The 17,987-nt window shown below is 50.1% G+C and overlaps 1 protein-coding gene across 8 annotated transcripts in view; it reads left to right on the top strand.

The window, feature by feature from the left end:
• Positions 1-17,987, top strand: part of SYNE2 (spectrin repeat containing nuclear envelope protein 2) — a 392,381-nt gene that overhangs the window by 20,273 nt on the left and 354,121 nt on the right. The window contains exon 2 of one of the 8 annotated variants that reach the window (XM_089322676.1): positions 1,127-1,193. The exons of the other annotated variants lie outside the window; for them this stretch is intronic. The gene's annotated coding sequence lies outside the window, so the exon portion shown is untranslated. The remainder of the gene's footprint in view (positions 1-1,126; positions 1,194-17,987) is intronic. 8 annotated transcript variants of the gene reach the window in all.

The raw sequence follows: 17,987 nt of genomic DNA, 5'->3' as shown, positions 1-17,987 counted from the left end.
AGAAAGTATTTTGAGCTTATTTGCTGTAACTGCTTTTTTAGGAAAAATGAGTGGACTTTGTAAGTGGGTAATCTGAAAGGGAAGACAAACATCTTGCTAAAGACATAGCAATGGGGCCGGCGCTGTGGTGTAGTGGGTAAAGCCACCGCCTGCAGTGCCGGCATCCCATATGGGTGCCGGTTGGAGACCTGGCTGCTCCACTTCTGATCCAGCTCTCCACTGTGGCCTGGGAAAGCAGTAGAAAATGGCCCAAGTCCTTGGGCCCCTGCACCTGCGTGGGAGATCCGAAAGAAGCTCCTGAATCCTGGCTTCAGATTGGCACAGCTCCAGCCATTGTAGCCAATTAGGGAGTGAGTCTGGATGGAAGATCTCTCTCTTTCTCTGCTTCTTCTCTCTCTGTGTGACTCTGCTTTTCAAATAAATAAATAAATAAATCTTAAAAAAAGACTTAGCAATGTATAAACATGTTGAAAACAAGCTGCGTTAAAAAGAGTGGGGGAAAGAGATAACTTCTATCTGTTGTTCGCTCTCCTCCCTACCCCAAATGCCTCACATGATGGTGTGGGGACAGGTGGGAAGCGGGGAGCTGGGGACCCAACCACTTGAGCCGCCACTCTGCCTCCCAGGGTCTGCATTAGCAGGAAGCTGGAGGCAGGAGCTGAGTTGGGTTTGAACCCAGGCACTCCGATCTGGGATGGGATACCGCAGCTGGTGCCTTAACGATAGACCAAACACCGAGCCCACAAGCTGCACTTCTCTTGTAGCCTTTTCTACTTGCTTAGTCAGAATTAGTATTTACGCCAGTGGTTCTGAAATTCTCCTCGCCCCTTGCATTTCTTGCCATGTAACTTGATTTAAGGACAGAGGCAAAAATGTGAAAGGGGAAACACAGTGAATGCTTTATGAGTACAAAGGGCACGGTGTTAATGGCGTGAGACAAGAGTGTGCAGAGATTTTATCTTCTCCCAAGATCACGGGGATAAAAATCATCTCTTCAAGTATAGTGGATCCTGATTTAATGGTTAGAGGGGGACAGCTTCCCCTCCGAGCCCCAGGTTCTGGTATAATGAAGCTGGTGATGGAAACCACAGACCAGAACTAACAGAACAAACTTTTCTTCCTGTAGGTTCTTTGTCGACAGCCGTGAGTCAACATGATTCCCATGCTGCTCGCACCTTTTACAGATACTAAAGGTCTGTGACGATGTGCCTGCTTCAGGGCTCCCCTCCTCCCTGTCCATTTCCTGATTCCACTGGAGGTTAAGCTGGGGGTGCAGGAGCTGCAGGGCTCCTCCTGGACCAGGGCACCCCAGCTGTCATCTGCTTTTGTGGAGTCATAGACATTAGGGGACACCGGATGGTGGGACTGGTGATGTATAAATTGAGACTGACTTAGCAGAGAAAACGAGTGAATTAATAGCAGTTAGACCTGGGTGGAGCAGAACACCCGTATCTTAGAGGATAGCAAACAAAGCCTTGGAAATACCAGTGTTTACAGTCAGTTGTTTTTCTATTTGGCCTGACTGTTTTCGGCAGGCGTATTTGCAGGACTAACAATGTGTAGGCCATGGTGATGTTTGCCTGCTGCAGGGGGTGGGCCAGCTGGTGGTCTCTGTAGGGCCCCAGAGGCTGGTGATTTAATTGAAAATCAGTGATTTCAGTGACGGGAGGATAGGAGTTTCTTGGTAAGAAAGGAGGCTTATTTCGGCTCACAGTTGTGGAGGCTCTCAGTCCAAGATCGGGTGCCCCAGTAGTTTGCCATTTGGCGGAGGCTGGCAATGGTGGAATGGCTGCAGGCATGGCTACGTGGTGAGCCAGGAAGCAGAGAGGCATGGAGCGAGCGCCTCCTCTCCCTCTGTGTGGTCTCTCCTTACAGCACCATCATGGTTCTCTTGGGGCCTCTCCCCTAATCATCCCATCCAACCCAGCCAGTTCCCAGGGCCCCTTCTTTAGACAGCATCCTTAGAATGAGTTCCACTTTCATCTGTCCAGCTGCCATTGGTCATCAGCATGAGACTTTGGGGTTTAAACCTGTGCGTGAGTTCGGAGAGCCAAATCCTGTATAACCCACAGCATCTTATATACCAATTCCAGGCCTCCAGGGCACTGAATGTCACGGTCAGTGCAGCTACCATGTCTTCTCTCGTTCAGCACTCCAGTATGTGGTTGGGCTGTGTCTTATGAAGGGGTGGCTATAGAGTTAGTGGCTATGGATTGAATTGGTTATTTAAACCCTACCTAATTATAATACTTTTTTAATAATAATAATAATAAAAACTAGCCGAAATATGTTTCTCTTGGGTCAGGCACTTGGCCGACCACTGAAGACAGGGACCGAGCTGCTCGCATCCTGTGTTGGAATCCAAGCTTGGCTCCACCTCCTGACTCCAGCTCCCTGCTAGGGCAGACCCTGGGCAGCTCACCTAGCTGGTCCCTGCTGCCCGTGTGGGAGACCTGGATTGAGACTCTCCTACCCTCGTCTCACCCCAGCTGTTGTGGGCATCTGGGGAGTGAACCAGTGGGTGGGAGTTCCCTCTCTCAAATTAAAAAAAAAAAAGTTCCTTTTAACTGTGTTTGTAATCATCTTTTATGGCCCTAGAAAGCAGCTTAATGCAGTGAGTTGTTTGACACCTCCCAGTGAGTCAGTGGGGGAGTAAATGGCTCATAAACCACTGGCCCTGGATGCCCGGCCGGATACTTAGCCCAACCAGCCTGGGACTGGGGCTTAGTATCCACACAGGCCACAAAAAGACCAGTTGAGACCTCAGTCTGTGCCATCAGTGGTCTCTACGGATGAAAGGGTGAGGGATCCATCAATTTGCTGCACGATTGATTTTCCCTTAGAAAAAGCAAAAAACATAACCAATATTGTCACTGCAAGTGGACGGTCACCTTTCCTAATAAATTCTATTTGGATTGGGAAAGCTGCCATCCCTATAAATAGATTGGGAGAAGCCTTCAGGGAGAGAAAAAACTTTGCAGCTTGACTGTTTTCCTACCTAAAAACAGCAGACCCGATGAAATCAGGGGGAGGGGGAAAGTGAGAGATCTGAAACCTAGGACTTTAGTTAAAGCCACAGAAACTTCACTTTTTAAGCTGATTACCACCCACTGCCAAGAACTGGCGTGTTTAGAAGGAGCAGGTCAGAAAGCGTGGTGGGGAGTCGTGTTTGGGCACAGCGGTGAGTTTGTGGCCTGGCTCTGCTCCGGATTCCAGCTTCCTGCTGCCGCGCATCCTGGGAGACAGCGGGTGATGGCTCAGTGAACTTGGATCCCTACTGCGCGCGGAGGAGCTCCTGGCTCCTGGCTTTGGCCTGGCCCAGCCCTGGCTGTTGTGGGCATTTGCAGTGGTGGCGGTGGTGGGGTGAACCAGTGGATGAAAGATCTCTCTCTCTGTCTCTGTCTCTCTCTGTCTCTGCCTTTCAATTAAATGTTAAGGGAAGTTTAAATATTTTGGTGGAGAGTCTTTGGAATTTGTACAGCAGGAGGTTTCTTTAGTGAGAGGCGGTTGGTTCTCTGCTTTTGCACTTTGACTTACTAGAGATCAAGCAGGCCACTGGGGTGGGAATGAGAACCGTGTCCACATTTTAATATTTTGACTGAACTAAGATTACAGAAGGCTTCTGAAGATCTACACTTTTCCTTCCTTTCTTCCAGATTTATTTATTTATTTGAAAGGCAGAGAGAGAGAGAGAGACAGACAGACAGAGAGGGAGATCTTCCTTTGGTTGGCTCACTCCCCAAATAGCCGCAACAGTTGGGGCTGGGCCAGGCTAAAGCCAGGAGCCAGGAGCTCCATGAGAGTCCCCCCATGGGTGGCGGGAGCCCAAGTACATGGAACATCCTCTGCAGCCCCCCGCGTGCGCTGGCAGGAAGCTGGATTGCAAGCACAGAGTAGCCAGAGCTTGAACCAGGCACTGAGAGATTGGAGACAGATGTCCCAGGCGGTGACGTCGCCCGCTGCCCCACAGTGTCTGCCCCTGCGTGTTCATTTTCTATAGGCTTAGGTGGCCTTGATAAAAATCGGTGAGTGATGCTGGGTGTTTAATGGTGGAGTTTGGGATCAAGGAGGCGTACTTTATCCTTCATAATGACTGCGTGCGTTTCCTTTCTGAGTCTCTGTGTCTGCTTCTTTCTCCCTGGGTGCCCCTGAATGTGATACTTTTTGACCCTGTCTCAAGGTGTGGCCGTGTGTGCTTTCCAGCTGGGGCCGTTTGGCTGTGCATGGGGAGTGTGCAATGCACCTGTGGAAGCCTGGCTGTGACATTGCACCCTGCGGGGCTGGCATGACTCGGTCTGCTTGGCCTGCACCTGCTGCTCTCCCACGACCCGATGGGGCCGGCAGCCCTGGTGACAGCCCTGCCCGTGGAAGTGATATACATCTTCCCTGGGGAGGTGGTGAGGACTAGTGGCTTGTCTGTGGAAGTTGGTTAATATCTCCTATATTTGGGCCACGCAAGAATCAAGATATTGATTTGTGGGGCCGGCGATGTGGCGCAGTGGATTAAAGCCATTGCCTGCAATGCTGGCATCCCATATAGGCACCAGTTTGTGTCCCAGCTCCTCCACTTCCGATCCAGCTCTCTATGTGGCCTGGGAAAGCAGTAGAAGATGGCCCAAGTCCTTGGGCCCCTGCACTTCATGTGGGAGACCTGGAAGAAGCTCCTGGCTCCTGGCTTCTGATCAGCACAGCTCCAGCCATTAGGGCATTTGGGGAGTGAACAAGTGGATGGAAGACACTTCTCTCTCCCTCTCCAGGCATTTGGCCCAATGGCTAACTCGCCGGTTAAGACACCATGTCCTGGCCGGCGCTGCGGCTCACTAGGCTAATCCTCCGCCTAGCGGCGCCGGCACACCGGGTTCTAGTCCCGGTCAGCGCGCCAGATTCTGTCCCGATTGCCCCTCTTCCAGGCCAGCTCTCTGCTGTGGCCAGGGAGTGCAGTGGAGGATGGCCCAGGTGCTTGGGCCCTGCACCCCATGGGAGACCAGGAAAAGCACCTGGCTCCTGGCTCCTGCCATCGGATCAGCGCGGTGCGCCGGCCGCAGCGCGCTGGCCGCGGTGGCCATTGGAGGGTGAACCAACAGCAAAGGAAGACCTTTCTCTCTGTCTCTCTCTCTCACTGTCCACTCTGCCTGTCAAAAAAAAAAAAAAAAAAAAAAAAAAGACACCATGTCCCTAGAGCACCTGGGTCTGATTCCTGGCATTGGCCCTGATTCTGGCTTCCTGCGAACACAGACCAGGCAGGCGCCTGTGAGGGCTTAGGTAGTCAGATCCCTGCTATGCAAGCAGGAGACCCGGACTGAGCTCTTGGCCCCGTCTCCATCCTAACCCAGACTTGGCCATTGTGGATATATAGGGAGTGAAGTAGGGGATGAGGGCTCTTTTATTAAAAAAAAAAAATAAAAGAAGAATCATTGGATGATTTCCGGTGTTCCTGGATTTTGATATTTCAGTTTTTGATGCTGAAGTCCCCTTTCAAAGCAGCAAAATAGAGAAGGCATAGCCCTTCAATATCTGAGCGCACGCCGTTCGCTCATGCTCAGTGCGTCACTTGCTCAGAGCTGGTTGCAAAAGTGTGGGGAGCAACTCGGACTATACTGTTACTGGAATTAAGACTTATTCTATGCATCTGCTCTCCCACAATATGGCGCTGGGAGAGAAGAAAACAGCTTCTACACAGCTGCCTCCAGTTCAGCCAATGAACTGTAGGACTTGCTCCTGATTGGAGGAGAGCAGCGTGCTCGGCGTGTGGGCAGCCGAGTTGGGATTGGCAGAGGAGGACTATAAAGGAGGAGAGAGACGGCATGCACCGGGAACATCTAAGAGGAACATCTAAGGGGAACATCTAAGGGGAACACCTGTGCAGCCCCCGAGAGAGCCGGCCGGCGGTGTGCCGCTCCCCCGCAGAAGTGGGGAATGTGCCCAGGGGGAACCGCCCTTCCACGGAGGTGGAAGGGACAGTAGCCAACCCGGGAAGAACCAGCAGCAAACCCGGGGAGGGCCGAGCAGATGAAAGAACAGCGCAGGGTCCTGTGTCGTTCCTCCAAGAAGAGGGGGAGCGACATAATGGTGCCGTGACTCGGATATGAAGCCTAGGCAGGGCTTAGTGTCGTTCCCCCACGAAGACGGGGAGCGACAAAAAGTCCCCAGATCCTTGAGGAATCTTGTTCTTTTGCATCAGAGACAGAGGACTCGGGGGTGCAGAGGTAATGATATGCAGATAATAACGGAGCACTTACACACTTGGGGATAACGAACCTAAGAATATGAAAGTGTTTTGACTGTAGCTGGGGTCATACCCAGGGCACGGGGGGTTCTCGTCTATCCAAGGGTGAGGGAAGAGCCTGACTTCATACTGGGGAGCCACAGATGTTCCTTGGGGTCCCCTTATTTCAGAGCTATAGAAGTGGAGTAAAAAATAGGATTGTGTTTTCAAGGGCAGACTCTGTTCTTTGCTTGAAAGGTGGCAAGGAATTCAGAGCTTATTGCCTTATGAGCCAAGAAGACTAGGCCCGAGTGCTTCATACAGTCGGTGGAAAAGTGAAATGAGAAAAGTGCCACAACTGTTTGAGGTCCTTGCATTATTGATTTGTAATATGCACTTTCCAGGAACTTTTTCAAGAGTTTGTGTAAGCATGGGTTTCGTGTTTTGCACCAAGATAAATTTTTTTTAAGATTTATTTATTTATCTGAAAGCCAGAGATACAGAAAGGCAGTGGCAGAGAGAGAGAGAGAAAGAGAGAGAGAGAGATAGAGAGAGAGAGGTCTTTCATCTGCTGGTTCACTCCTCATGACCACAACAGCTGGAGCTGCGCTGATCCGAAGCCAAGAGCCAGGAGCTTCTTTCGGATCTCCCGTGCAGGTGCAGGGCCCAAGGACCTGGGCCATCTTGTACTGCTTTCCCAGGCCATCGCAGAGAGCTGGATCAGAAGTAGAGCACCCGGGACTCAGACTGGCGCCCACATGGGATGCTGGCACTGCAGGTGGCAGCTTTACCTGCTACGCCACAGCGCCTGCCCCCAAGATAAACTTTTAAATCCCATCTTCCATAAACTTTTAAGAAATTTTTATTAATTTCTTCAGAAGAAAGAGAGAGAGAGAGAGAGAGAGAGAGAGAGAACGCTTCCATCTGCTTGATCACTCACCAACTTCCTGCAACAGCTGTGGCTGGGACAGGCTGAAGCCAGGAGCCTGGAACTGGATTGGGTCTCGCAGCACGTTGGTGGCGGGGACCCAAGTTCTTGGTCCACGACTTGCTGCCTTCTGGGGTACACATTGGCAGGACGATAGATTAGCTGTGGAGCCTGGACTTGAAACCAGGGACTCCCATAGGGGATGTGGGCGTTCCAAGCAGCGACCTAACTGCTGTGCCAAACATCTGAACGTTTTTGAAGTATCCTCATGCTGGAAGCCCTGCCTTTGGTCTGTTAGGGTCTGTGCATCTCAGTCATGTTTTATCAAAAGCTTAATTTAAAAACCTTTTCCTTGTTGTGGACACAGCCAGGCAGGGAAGGGAGAGCCAACCCCTCCAGAAATTAACTTCTGTGGGTCCACCAGGCGCAGAGTCAGCCGCAAGGGACCCTGAACCTGGAGCAGACAAAGGAGGCGGTCTGTGCCCACAAAGGATCCCCTTCCCTGAGTTCTGACAGGCCCCACAATAGTCCGCAGCCTCTCACTCTTGCCGAGAAAGGCTCCTCGGGGGGTGACTGCAGCCCGCAGAGGGAGCTGGGAAGGTGGGCAGGTTGGTCGGACACAGACTGTTAATCACGCAGATGGCGAAGGCAGGGCCATAACGCCCAGCTCCAGTGGGAAGCAGGAGGCTTCGTCCAAGGCCCGAGACAAAGGAGGAAACTTGCGTTTATTTATTTATTCAGGCAAATAAGCAACCCAGGGTGAAAGCATTGCTCTCTTTTCCTTTTAGGACTTCTCAGACACTGTGTTTTACAAAGACCACACGATGCAGTTCTTCAGTTAGTCTGGAAGAGCAACACAGGAGGATTCTACATCGTTTACTGGCAGGGTTGTCTAAGGTGTGTGGTCCTGGGAAATCCCAGGGGCACAGCCAGTTAAGTCACTGAAAGAACGGGCTTAGGGTTCTTAGTGCTACTGCTGTTAACCACAAATCATGTTCTTAAGGAAATATTTGCCCTCTGGTTGTTTTTTATTATTTAGATAATACCATTCTAAATCTTGTGTATTTTATTTCAACTGGTGAAAGGGCTCTGACAAAGATTGACTTTGTATGATTGTAAAAGAATGTGGAAGTTATATAAGTTTCATTTATTTATTTATTTTTAAGATTTAACTTTTATTTATTTGAAAATCAGACTTATAGAGAAAGGGAGACTGGGCCAGGCCAAAGCTTGGGTCCTAGCGCTCCATCTGGGTCTCCTGTATGGGTGCAGGGGACCAAGGACTTGGGCCATCCTCTGCTGCTTTCCCAGGTGCATTAGCAGGGAGCTGGATCAGAAGTGGAGCAGCCAGGGCTCGAACCGGCACCTATACAGGATGCCAGAGTTGCAGGCAGCAGCCCAATGTGCTGTGCCACAGTGTTCACGGTGCTGGCCCCCATATGTTTCATTTAGAAGGTGAGGTGGGGGGCCCAGTGCTAAGGCCTAGCATGTAAAGCCTACCCCTATGGCACCAGCCCCTGCTAGGGGCATGGATTCAAGTCCCAGGTGCTTCCCTTCCAATCCAGCTCTCTGCTGATGCACCTGGGAAAGCAGTAGAAGATGGCCTAAGTGCTTGGGCCCCTGCACCCACATGAGAGACTTGGAAGAAGCTCCTGGCTCCTGGCTTCAGATCAGCCCAGCCCAGCAGCCATTTGGGGAGTGAGCCAGCGGATGGAAGATTTTACTCTCTCTCTCTCTGTCTTTCTAATTCTGCTGTTCAAATAAATGTCTTTAAAAAAAAAAGTGAGATAGGGATGGGTGTTTGGCCTAGCGATTAAGATGCTGGTTAAGGGGCTGGCATTGTGGTACAGAGCCAGCATCCCATATGGGTGGTGGTTTGAGTCCTGGCTGCTCCACTTCAGATCTAGATCCCTGCAAATGGCCTGGGAAAGCAGTGGAAGATGCACCCATGTGGGAGACCGGGAAGAAGCTCCTGGCTCCTGGCTTCTGCCTGGCGCAGCCCTGGCCATTGCGGCCACCTAGGGAGTGACCCAGTGGATGGAAGATCTCTCTCTCTTTCTCTCCAATTCTGACTTTCCAATAAACAAACAAACAAACAAATAAATGTTAAAAACCAAAACTGAAAACACGCAGCTGAGATGCCTGCCTGGCACCTCGGAGCCCCTGGGCCTGCCCCCTGAGTTCTGGCTGACTCCCACTTCCCATCAGCATAGACCTTGGGAGGCCACCGTGAGGCTCCAGGGCCTGGATTCCTCTCACATGTGGGAGACCTGGATCGCATCTGGGGGGTGAACCAGCTGGTGGCCGCTTTCTCTCTCTCTCCCTCTCTGCCTCTCATGAAGGGAAAGATATGGCAAGAAAGACAGGAGATTTGGGTTAGGAATTCTGTGTTACTTCACTCTACCATGACTTTTATTTGATTTTTGCATTTTGCCTTTTGGACTTAAGCGGGCACATTCAGAAGTTCACGGAAAGTGGAATTAAGGCATATGTTGATTTTGGTGCAAAAAATTTCAAATCTGTACATAGTTTTTAAAAAATTCATTTATTTTATTAATTTAAAAGGTATAGGGGGAGAGAGAAAGAGAGAAAGGGAGAGAGAGAGATCATCTGTTTCACTCTCCAAATGCCTGCACTAGCTGACTAGACCAAAGCCAGGAGTCTGGAACTCAGTGCAGGTCTCCCACATGGATGGCAGGGACTCGAATGCTTGGTTCATCACTGGGTGTCTCCCAGGTATGCGTTAGCAGGAAGCCAGGCACCTCATTATGGGGTATGGGCATTTTTTTTTTTTTACAGGCAGAGTGGACAGTGAGAGAGAGAGACAGAGAGAAAGGTCTTCCTTTTCCGTTGGTTCACCCTCCAATGGCCGCTACAGCTGGTGCACCATGCTGATCCGAAGCCAGGAGCCAGGTTGTTCCTCCTGGTCTCCCATGCTGGTGCAGGGCCCAAGCACTTGGGCCATTCTCCACTGCCCTCCCGGGCCACAGCAGAGAGCTGGCCTGGAAGAGGAGCAACCGGGACAGAATCCAGCGTCCCGACTGGGACTAGAACCCGGGGTGCCGGCGCCGCAGGTGGAGGATTAGCCTAGTGAGCCACGGCGCTGGCCCAGGATGTGGGCATCTTCATTGTTGTGCCCAACACCCACTCCTTATTTTCTTTTTATAGGAAACGTTTAATGTCTTTGAACTAGACCGTGAAGCTGGCTTCGGAATGATTGTTTTTCTTGCCTTCCCTTACTTTGTGGGTTATTGCCAGAGAGTAAACCATTTGATCCTTTGCGCGAGATTTTTGGCCTGGATTAGTTACCCTGAAGAAAGGCTGGCGGCCCAGCTGAGGCCGGTGTGCTGGCACAGAGGGTTAAGTTCTTACTTGCAGTGCCCTCCCATAACGCAGGGCCAATTTGGAGTCCTGGCTGCTCTGTTTCCAATCCAGCTCCCTGCTAATGCGCCCAGGAAAACAGCCATAGATGACCTATGTGCTTGGGCCCCTGCCTCCATGTGGGAGACCAGGGAGAGTCAGGTTCCTGGCTCCTGGCTTCAGCCTGGCCAGCCCTGGCTATTGCAAGTATTTGGGAACCGGTGGATGGAAGATCTCTCTATCTGTCTTTTCCAATTTCTCCATTGCTGTGCCTGTCAAACAAAACAAACAGAAATGGAAAGCATTGAATTAATTCCTCTCCCAATGAGTTAATGTGCCCCATCCGGGAGCCTGTTGTCTCATTCCGTGCAAGTGTGCGGCAGTTACTAAACCTGTCCTAGGAAGACACGAGCGTCTCTTAGCCGTAGTGCTGTGGCCTTGCAGGAACCGTGAGAACCAGAGGCACGATTACTGAAGCTCGTCATTGGAAACCGTGGTGAACTTCTCCCTGGCCAGCCAGCTGGACAAGTCACTCCTGGGCTGTGGACACTGTTAGCCATGTGTGAATTTCACTCCTCTTTAAATTCAGCTCTGAGAGGGAGAGTCTACAACCCTAAAGGACAAGTCTGTGGCGGCTGACAGCTTACTGGCTACCTTGTGAGTTATTTGAGCCCCACAGCCGATGGCGAGGCAGGTGGGGCTGTGGCTCCTGTGGTACAGCAGAGGAGGGGGAAGCCAGCACCTGATCCTGCTCTTGGCCTGGGTCCTGGCAGAGCCAGGAGGAGAAACACTGAAGTGTTTGCATTCTGAAAAATGTCAGGGGGAACAGTGTGGTCGCTGGCCTGAGTTAGTGAGGAGCCGAAGTTCCCTATGTGGTTTTAACTCAAAAGCAGCGTAGTAATTGATTTTCTTAAAAATTATTTAATTATGTATTTATTAGAAAGAGTTACACATAGAGAGGAGAGGGAGAGAGAGAGAGAGAGAGAGAGAGAGAGAGGTCTTCCATCTGCTGGTTCACTCCCCAGATGGCTGCAAAGGCTGGAGCTGCACTGATCCAAAGCCAGGAGCCAGGAGCTTCCTCCGGGTCTCCCACATGGGTGCAGGAGCCCAAGGACTTGGGCCATCTTCTACTGCTTCCCCAGACCATAGCAGAGAGCTGGATCGGAAGTGGAGCAGCCGGGTCTTGAACCAGCACCCAGATGGGATGCTGGCACTGCAGGTGGCGGCTTTACCCAACATGCCACAGTGCCAGCCCCTGTAATTGATATTAATAGTGATGATTTTTTCATTACAAAGCATTTACATCATATTGCATACATTGTATTTGTGGGTGAAGGAATTCCCATTATTGTTGATTAAAACCAAATGTTGATGCCATTCAAAGACTCAATCATATAATTACTTGAAAAATTTATTTATCCTATCTCCTCCCAGCATGCTGGTGGTCACCCCTCATCCACAGGGGATTCGTTCAAAGATACCCTGTGGATCCCTGCACCTGCGGGTAGCACTGAACACTGGGGCTAATTTTTCCCTACATGTGCAAGTTTAAATTATGAACTAAGTGCAGAGACCAATAGTAATAACCAGAAATAGAACAATGACAACCCTATAGTGTACTACAAAGTTATTCAAAAGTCAGTTATTTCTAGAACTTTCCGTGCAATAGCATTGGACTGTGGTTGGGTGGACACCTCGTACAGTGTGGTGGCGTCTAAGTAGGCCCCGATGCACCTGAAATAGAGTTGGCGACAGTGGCCCGAGGAGCGAGATGGGAAAGGCTCAGAGACACGGGCCACTGGCTGAAGCCCTTAGGGTAAGGTGCACCAAGTCCCTGGGCTTTGGGGATCTTCCTAGTATCCTGTCAGAGCAGTTTGATGAGGACTTAGTGACGTAACTTGGGTGAAATGTTCTATGCTTGGGAGGAGGCACTTGGTTTGGTCACGAGTTAGGTGTTTTTTACTGGTGAATATGCCTCCATCTTTTATTCTTTCACATCCTAAAATTTAGTAAGCATTGTGCTTCCAGACTCTTAATTTGTAATATAGCAGAACGAGCAGAAATAAGAAACTCCTGGTTTGTTAATGTAATCCCTATCTGTTAAGAATTCTTTTCTCTGGCCGGCGCCGCGGCTCACTAGGCTAATTCTCCGCCTGCGATGCAGGCACACCGGGTTCTAGTCCCAGTCGGGGCGCCGGATTCTGTCCCGGTTGCCCCTCTTCCAGGCCAGCTCTCTACTGTGGCCCGGGAGTGCAGTGGAGGATGGCCCAAGTGCTTGGGCCCTGCACCCGCATGGGAGACCAGGAGAAGCACCTGGCTCCTGGCTTTGGATCAGCGTGGTGCACCGGCCACGGCGGCCATTGGAGGGTGAACCAACGGCAAAGGAAGACCTTTCTCTCTGTCTCTCTCTCTCTCACTGTCCACTCTGCCTGTCAAAAAAAAAAAAAAAAAAAGAATTCTTTTCTCTGACCTTCCATTGGAAGCGAATGCAGTGAGTTGACCTGGGTGGACGTTCACTGTGTATCTTGTCCTTTCATTTGTGGCGAGTCCTCCCATGAGCTGGGCCACAGGAATTAGCCGCATTCCACGACTTCCGTTTGCACATGCACCTTTGCCAGCCATTTTGATATTTGGAATGGGGCTTGTTTTTTTGTGGATTTTTGTTATGTTTCATACTAATGACCTACATACACCCAAGTTCAGTTTCAATCAATGCAGAAAAGGGGCCAACTTGAGATGTAGGACAGGTTCCACTCGGCCTTTCATTTTTGTCTTTTTTAGTTTATATTTTTAAAATATTTTTATTTATTTATTTGAGAAGTAAAGCCAGAGAGAGAGGGAGAGACAGAGATCTTCCATCTGCTGGTTCACTCCCCAAATGGCTGCAATGATTGGAGTTGGGCAAATCCGAAACCAGGAGCCAGGAGTTTCTTCCAGGTCTCCCACGTGGATGCAGGTGCCCAAGGACTTGGGCCATCTTCCACTGCTTTCCCAGGCCACAGCAGAGAGCTGGATCAGAAGTGGAGCAGCTGGGATGTGAACCAGTGCCCAGGTTGTATGCCGGCGCTGCAGGCAGAGGCTTAACCTACTATGTCACAGCACCTGCCCCCATCCACTCAGCTTTGGTTTTTGGAGGAGTGGTCACCTCATTTGTGAATGTCTTTATTTATGTTCTGGCTTGTCCCTTAAGTCTACTTGTCTCTTAAGTCACCTGTTCTATTCCTCAGCTTTGCTTTCTGCAGAGTGAAATGCCAAAGACAGGCTTGTGATGTCGGTATCTTTTAGTTTTAGATGTGTCTGACACCCTGGTCTGCAGGTTTTTTTTTTTTTTTTTTTTTTTTTTTTTTAATGCCTAAAAACTATGGGCTTGGGGCTGGTGCTTTGGTGCAGCAGGTAAAGCCACTTCCTGCAGTGCCGGCATCCCATATGGGCACTGGTTCAATTCCCGGCTGCTCCACTTCTGATCCAGCTCTCTGCTGTGGCCTTGGCTTTGGCCTCTCTGCTATGGCCTTGGACCCCTGCATCCACGTGGGAGACCCAGAAGAAGCTCCTGGCTCCTGGCTTCAGATCGGCCCAGCTCTGTTCATTGCAGCCGTTTGGGTAGTGAATCAGCGGATGGAAGACCTCTCTCTATGTCTCTCCCTCTTTCTGTGGCTCTTTCAAATAATTAACATAAATCTTTAAAAAAGGAAAGAAAAAATTCAGTGAAGAGGTAGGTGATCGTGGCAAGCTGTCCCATTTAGCTTGCCCGAAGGTCATTCTTCTATCCACCACTGCCAGAAATCTGAAGGAAATGACCAAGATGGCCACAAGGCTTGCTTTTCCTCCTTCTTAGCAAAAATACTCACTGAATTGCCTGCAGGGAAGTTACAACTGAAATGTTCATTGTGTCCCACGAACCTCACCGCTCTGAGCAGTCCCCACCGAAGCTGCTGCTGCTGGCAGGAGGATGGAGTGCCAAGGACGGTTCTAGAAGAGACTGCAAGGGAAGATTTTTTTTAAAGATTTATTTATTTATTTGAAAGTCAGGGTTATACAGAGAGAGAAGGAGAGAGAGAGAGAGAGAGAGAGAGAGAGAGAGAGAGAGAGAGAGAGTCCTTTCGCTGGTTCACTCCCCAATTGGCTGCAATGGCCGGAGCTGTGCCGATCTGAAGCCAGGAGCCAGGAGCTTCTTCTGGGTCTCCCACATGGGTGCAGGGGTCCAAGTACTTGAGCCATCCTCCGCTGCTTTCTCAGACACATGAGCAGGGAGCTGGATCAGAAGTGGAGCAGCCGGGGCTGCAGCTGGCGCTCGTATGGGATGCTGGCATCTCAGGCACAGGCTTAACCTGCTGTGCCACAGTGCTGGCTGTTACAGCTTTGCTTTCTGTAGTTTGACACCTCTGATCAACCATGGTTCGAAAATATAGTACCATAGAGATTTTGAGACAGAGGGAGAGAGTGAGAGACCAAATTCTAGTAGCTTTTATTACCTCTTTTTTATAATTGTTCTGTTTTATTATTAGTTATTTTTAAAGAATTATTTATTTGAAAGTCATAGAAAAGGAGAAAGAGAGAGAGAGAGAGAGGTTTTCCATCCACTGGCATACTACCCAAATGGCTGCAATGGCCAGTGCTGGGCCAGACTGAAGCCAGGAGCTAGGAGCTTCATTTGGGTCTCCCATCTGGGTGTGGGGATTCAAGCACTTGGGTCATCTTTTGCTGCTTTCCCAGGCCGTTAGCAGGGAGCTGCATCAGAAGTTGAGTAGCCAGGACACGAACTGGTATCCATATGGGATGCCAGGGTCCCAGGTGGTGGCTTTACCCATTATGCCACAGCGCCAGCCCCCTATTATTAGTTATTGTTGTTAATCTGTTAGTGTGCCTAGATTATAAATTAAACCTTATTCTAAGTATGTGTGCATAGGAACAAATACAGTGTACATTAGGCTTGGGACTGTCAGTGATTTAGATTGGGGTCTTAGAACATACCCCTAGGGGCTGGTGCCGTGGCTCAATTGGTTGGTTAATCCTCCACCTGCGGTGCCGGCATCCCATATGGGCACTGGGTTTTAGTCCTGGTTGCTGCTCTTCCAGTCCAGCTCTCTGCTGTGGCCCGGGAAGGCAGTGGAGGATGGCCCAAGTGCTTGGGCCCTGCACCCGAGTGGGAGACTGGGAGGAAGCACCTGGCTCCTGGCTTCGGATTGGCGCAGCGCCGGCTGTAGCGGCCATTTGGGGAGTGAACCAATGGAAGGAAGACCTTTCTCTCTGTCTCTCTCTCTCACTGTCTAACTCTACCTGTCAAATAAATTGAAAAAAAAAAAAAAAAAAAAGAAAAGAAACCAGAAAGAACATACCCTTTTCAGGTGAGGGGCTCTTGTCACTTGCTCTTCTAGGATACGCACTCATCGTCACACACTCGGCGTTTTCACGCATATCATTTGTCTAGTGTGAGTCTTCTTGAACATCCTTCTAAGTCTGTAACTTTCTCTCCCAGTTTTCTGGCATGTTGGAGGAATAACATGAACTATTTGGCTCCGTAATCCATTTAGTTAAGAGTAACTAGATGCAGCACACTCGGACTGCTAGTTTTCATAGGCAGAGGTTGCTGATAATATAAACATACCAAAAACAAATGAATTTTTCTTTGATGGGTCAACATCCCTTGAGACACAGCAAAGACTCACAATCCCTGTGTATTATTTCAAGAATAAGCTTTGGGATGAGTGTTTAGCCCAGCAGCTAAAGTGCCCGCGGCCCAGTTTGGAGCACCTGGGGTTGGATACCCAGCTCTGGCTCATGACTAATGCAGACCCTGGGAGGCCGTGGTGATGGCTCAAGTAGTTGCAGTTGCCACATGGGAGACCTGGATCGCCCTGACCATAGCAACCATCTGGGGAGTGAGCTAGCTGGTCAACAGATGGACTTACATAAATGAATCAAGGAGTATAAGCTTCATCGTACCATTGATGGGAAGAAATGTCAGTTAGGGCCGACATGCACAATGCGTGGAGAAGCTCACGGAAAATGTGTGTCCTGAAAAACTCGTGAAACCGGCAGTCCCTATTCCTGTCTCCTTGAGGTGCTGAGGTCTGGCAGCTGTGCAGGTTCGCCTTCTCTGAAGGCTGACACTTTGGCATTGCCTGGTGCACTCTCAAAATAACCGTCCCCCATCTTTTTTTTCCCCCCGTGTTCTCGTTTACCGGAGGTGGTTCATTCTAGATTCTGTGTGGCCAGAACTGAGTCACCTGTCTCTTTGGATTTGTCTGCTCTGAGACATTGAGGCCCAGCTACTGAGGATGCTCTGAGCTGTGTGTTCCTTCACCAATGTCCAGCCCTCCTTTCTTGAACACTTGCTGTGTGCCAGGGTTTCTTCTAGGGACCAGGGTGGTGGCAATGCAAGGTATTAGTCTGTCCGCTGGGGAGATGGTAGTCTTGTGGCTTCTTCATGGGAGCAGAGGAAGATGTTCTGAGAATACCTAGGTGGGTGCTAACTGCCTTCTCTTTTAATTTCTTTTTTATATTTTAAAAATTGATACAAATAGCAATTATACATATTTCTGGGGTGGAGTGTGACATAACTAGATGCCACTTTTTTTTTTTTTTGTTTAAAGAAGTATTTGTGTGTTTTATTTGAAAGGCAGAGAGATAGAGACAGAGACAGAGGCAGAGAGACAGGTCCCACCTGCTGGGGAACTTCCTGCAGCTGGGGTTGGACCAGGACCTTCCATCTGGGTCTCCTACCTGGGTGTCGGGAACCCAACTCCTGGACTCATCACCTGTTGCCTCCTAGGGTGCATATGTGGCGGGGGTGTGGGGGGTTATTGGAGTCAGCAGTCAGACCCACATACTCTGATGGGAGATGTGGGTATCCCCGGGCAGACTCTTAACCGCTGCCCCGAGACAGTTTGCTGCATTGTACTCGGGTCAGCGTGGGATCATGTTGCTTTATGGTCACCTGACTGAGCCCTGCAGGTGACCCCAGCTCAGTGGTACCAGCACCCACCATGGGGCTGTTTCCCAGTGAACGTGGTAGTGACACCCCCACTGCCTCTGTCTCCCTCAGGATTCCACGTGCACTGCTGGGTGGGCTCACGGCTGTCTCAGAAACTTATCTATCACCCCTGTGTAACGTCCCTGGCCCAGGAAGGGGGGCCTGACGAACGCACCCCAAGGAAGGCGTGTGCCCAAGTAATGAAGAGCTCATTCTTTTTCCCCTTATGACCTTCAGAAATGGGATGATTTTTTGTAAGAATAGTGGATTACAGTTCCTAGAGGGGAGTGTCAAATCCATGTATTGTTGCCTGCTTGTTTATTAGATGGATTTTTTTTTTTATTTTTTGACAGGCAGAGTGGACAGTGAGAGAGAGAGACAGAGAGAAAGGTCTTCCTTTGCTGTTGGTTCACCCTCCAATGGCCGCCGTGGCCGGTGCACTACTCTGATCCCATGGCAGGAGCCAGGGTACTTATCTTGGTCTCCCATGGGGTGCAGGGTCCAAGCACTTGGGCCATCCT

Source organism: Oryctolagus cuniculus, chromosome 20 (assembly GCF_051225735.1).
Source record: "Oryctolagus cuniculus isolate XC-2025 breed Fujian yellow rabbit chromosome 20, ASM5122573v1, whole genome shotgun sequence".
NCBI classification, from domain to species: Eukaryota; Metazoa; Chordata; class Mammalia; order Lagomorpha; family Leporidae; genus Oryctolagus; species Oryctolagus cuniculus.
This window is presented reverse-complemented; position numbering and strand designations above follow the sequence as displayed.